Here is a 4,146-nt window from a genome sequence, read left to right as displayed (position 1 = left end):
GGCAGATGTCATTTTCTCTCTCTTGAGAACCGAATGATCCTTATATGTATGCTAATAGACTTACTTTCAAGAGCGAGTACACTACCCTTTTTTTGATTGGAACCTTCATTTGGTTCTATTTAAGATTCTGTGCCTGTTGACATCTTATGCTTTTGAATTCTCCATCTCTAACTACCACTTTAGATTAACATAGGGTATTTTCCCCCAAGGGAAACTGAAATCTTCATCAAATTAACTTTTACCTTTAAATTCTTGAAACTTTGTATTACTTATTTGACTTGCCTGGCTTATTTACGACTGTGCTGTAACTAGGTGATTATTGGTTTATGATTGAATTTACTGTTTTTAGATTGTAATCTTTTTATATGCTAATAAACCTTTATAGATCATAAATATAATCCTATCTGTTGTTACTGTGTGAAAAGTCTGCATTTGATGACTGTAAGCCTCAGATTGAGAACAAGGTCCATCTGAGCAAGTTGAATGCAGACCGGAGTATGTGTCTAATTTGTGACTAAGAAACCAGATTCCTGATAGACAAGGGACATTAGCCAAATAATACTGGAGAATGAGGGATGCAGAGGACAACACCCTTGCGCATCATTGCTGGGTGGAAATTGAAACCCAAGCCAGGCTAAATAACTCGACGTTCAGGGTTCTGAAGCAATCCTTTGCGGCATTGCAGCTAGAGGAGGCTTGGCTCACTATTCCCACCTATTCCAGTTTCAAAACCGTACTTAACAAGGCAATTAAACGGATCTCTTTACTAATAAACAAAACAGCCTTTAAAAAAAAAACATACCTGGGCAGTTATCCAAGGCTATAAGCGGCTGAAACCCCAACCATACCTGCTAGACCACTTTTCTCAACAGAAAAAGCACTACCTAACGTTACTGCGACTGGGGTCATTTCCATCAAAAGACCTGACGCCAAAATGGAAATACCCCTGGCTATCCAAGGAATGCTGCATAAGCGGAGAAGGGGATGAGTCTTTATTGCATTTACTATGCATCTGCCCCTTCCTGGCAGAAACCCGAAGAACGGTCCTTCGGGAAACCCTTAGGAAGGAAAAAATAGGGTCATGCGGAGTAGCCATCATCCAATGCCTTGGAGGACCATCAATCCAACTGTCCTGTAGAGCTATACATTTCTTGGAAATTGCAGCAACTGAACTGGAAAAAAAAGAAACCATTAACTGATTAAGTTTTATCATAACCAGTCCTGTAATCCGCTTATGGTATCGAGTGTACGTTTTTTATTTTTTTTTAACCTAATTGCTGAGTACGTACCTCTGTGTGTTTTTCTTCAAAATGTACATTTTATGTATGCAGTTTCCCACCCTTTTATGATTTCTTTAATGAAATCAAATAAAAGTATTTATCTCTCTCTGTCTAGTTTGTGCAGTGGTAATGCTATCTTTATCTTCCTGCGCTATCAAAACAAACTCATGCTCTAGCACAGGGGAGCTGACCTTTGTGAGTTACTCCTGGCTTATTCTCCCCTCAATGAGCCAAAGTGCATTCAGCTCGCATATCTCATGAAATAACCATCTAACTCAATGTTTCCCAAACTGTGGGTTGCATGTCGATTTTTGGTGTGTAGCAAAAGTCCAAGCAATAAATAAAGATGCCTTTTAATTCAGTATTTAACTTGCTACATTTGCTGCGCCTCAAAGATAGAGGTCAAATGTCAGCCTTTGTCTTCTGTCAAATTGTTGCCTATTTTCCTAACTTGGGAATTGGTGTTTACAAAGTCCTCTCACTTTGCAGTCAGAAAAAGTAAAGTACATTATTTGACAATCTTGCTGGGGTGCCGGGAGTGTGAAAGGAAAGGCTGCACAATGTCATCTTTTGGAACACAAAATATAAATACCTGTAAATGAACTATACACCTTCAGCAGTTATAAAAGCAATCATGAAGCACATTGTTTTGTAATTCTGAAGTGTGATAAAAAGTAAGATTCTGGGGCGTGGCCGGGCAAGATGGCCGAGCAGACGTAACCCACCTCGGCTCCCGGTCCGCGCGCTGTCCTGCGGCGATTCTTGGCACATTCCTGAGACGAAATCGTCAGTAAACGGCACCTCCTCATGGCTGGAGATGTGAGGCATCGGTGGGGGAAGTTCTGCTGCCCTCCGCAAGCCTCCGAGGTGTTCACACGACTGTCCCGGCTCCTGGAGGGTGATCCAGAGTGAACTAAGATGGCTGCCTGAGTTCGGCGAAGAGCAGCAGCGGACGGCTTCCCGGGATCGCCGCGGACTACGTGAAGGCCTGATTGTAGCATCAGAGCACTGGGGGCACTGGTGGTGAGCTCCGGGTCGAGTACGGTGGGTCTTTTGACTCCGCGGCTTTTGCAGGACACCCTGCCCTTTCTTGCCTGACTCTGACATGGCGGCCGCGAAGCCTATTCATGGCGGCGCGTTGCTCTAAGCGTCCTCCTTCCCTGCAAGTAAATGCCTGGGACCCCGGGGAGAGCATGTCTGAGGGGAGATATGGCGATTTGGCCGCTCTGTTAGCCATAACGCTGCTGCCAGAATAACAGTGGACTCTGGGACGGGGAGTCCTCCTCTTCCATACCCTTCAGCACACACGACCCCCTGGGGAGTCTACCTGCAGACGCGCTAGAGCAGAGCTTTCGCTTCTGGGCCCTGTGGAGCTGACCCATGCCATCAGAGTACGACTGAGGCCCTCTGCACCACCCGGGGACCCAGGCTATCTGGACACGCCTCTTTGGACCGGATTCAGCCCGTCACCAACGCTTGTCCATGCTTCCTCCTCAACACGTGGCGTCCACTTTCTAACCTGGCGACCGTGAAGACGATCTGTCCACCGGCACCCGTGGAGACCTCGGGGTGGCCCCTTTATTGACCCGAGGGTAAGCCTGGCTTCAGGGTGAGGCTCTACGCACACCTTCTCCTGTGGTTTAGACGTGACCCGGAGGAGCGAGTCTACAGTGTTCAAAGCTGTGGGTCTGCGTGGGGCCTCCTCCATATGCCACCGTAAAAAAGGGACCAATAAAGCGTCCAGCAAAGTCTCGCACTTCTTCTCCGCCATTGACAATCGCCCGACCCTCAGGGGAAATACAGATATGGCAACCATGGCTCTTTCGAAATCGGACCTGATGGCTGTGCTTGAGTAATTTAAATCCGAGCTCCGCACCGAACTCTCTCAGGACATCAAGTCCTCTATAGATCAATTGCGAGCGGATCTGTCTGACCGGCTGACCTCTCTCCAACAGGACGTGGACTCAGTGGGCACTAGAGTTTTGGATTTGGAGACACAACATCAAGAACATAGGCAACATACCGATGTGTTAGGTGAGGATGTCCGCGTCCTTAAGGAACAACTGCAGCAGACACAACTTAAGGCGGAGCATCTTGAAAATCGTGCGAGGAGGGAGAACATTCGGATCAGGGACCTGGAGGAAGGCGCGGAGGTGCCGGGCCTAGAAGCTTTTGTAGAGGGACTCTTCGCGGAGATTCTGAGCCCCCAGAAGCTTCAGATGAAGCTTGACCGGGTTAATCGAGTGGGTCCTTTGCAGAATGGCGATAGGAGGAGGCCCTGCGATGTTTTGGCAAAGCTTCATTCCTATAAGGTCAAAGAGTCTGTGCTACAGGCAGCTAGAGCGAAGGACTCCATCTCCTTTCAGAACCATTCCTGTACCATCTATCAGGATATTGCTCCCTCTACATTGGCACGCAGACAAACACTGCGGTCGGTCACTACCAAGCTGCAAGCGGAAGGCATCAGGTACCTCTGGACATACCCCTTTGGGCTCAGTTTTGAATATCGGAACAAACGCCGACACATCATCGAGCTGAAGGAGGGCTTGGAAATCTTGGGCCTCCCACCAGAGGAGGGTGGCCCCAGCCCCGGTACGTCTGGGGACTCCACCCAGGGTGCACCACCCACTTCTGCTTGGGCGACGGGCTCATGTAGAGGACGTCGATGATAGCCTGCGGGAGGCATTCCCGCGGAGCGAGACCACTTGACCTCACTGGATATGTCCTGCTCTGCCCCGAGTCAACCTGTCCGCAGAGTTGGTATCTCAGATGTTCTCCTGACTCGAAGGTGGTGAGATTTTGTACTCTTTATGTAGAGATTTTTGTAGAGATACACCTTCAGACTTCCACTTGGCTCTCACTTTAG

Source organism: Lissotriton vulgaris, chromosome 3_1, assembly GCF_964263255.1.
Source record: "Lissotriton vulgaris chromosome 3_1, aLisVul1.2, whole genome shotgun sequence".
NCBI lineage: Eukaryota > Metazoa > Chordata > Amphibia > Caudata > Salamandridae > Lissotriton > Lissotriton vulgaris.
Note: the sequence above shows the minus strand (reverse complement) of the source record.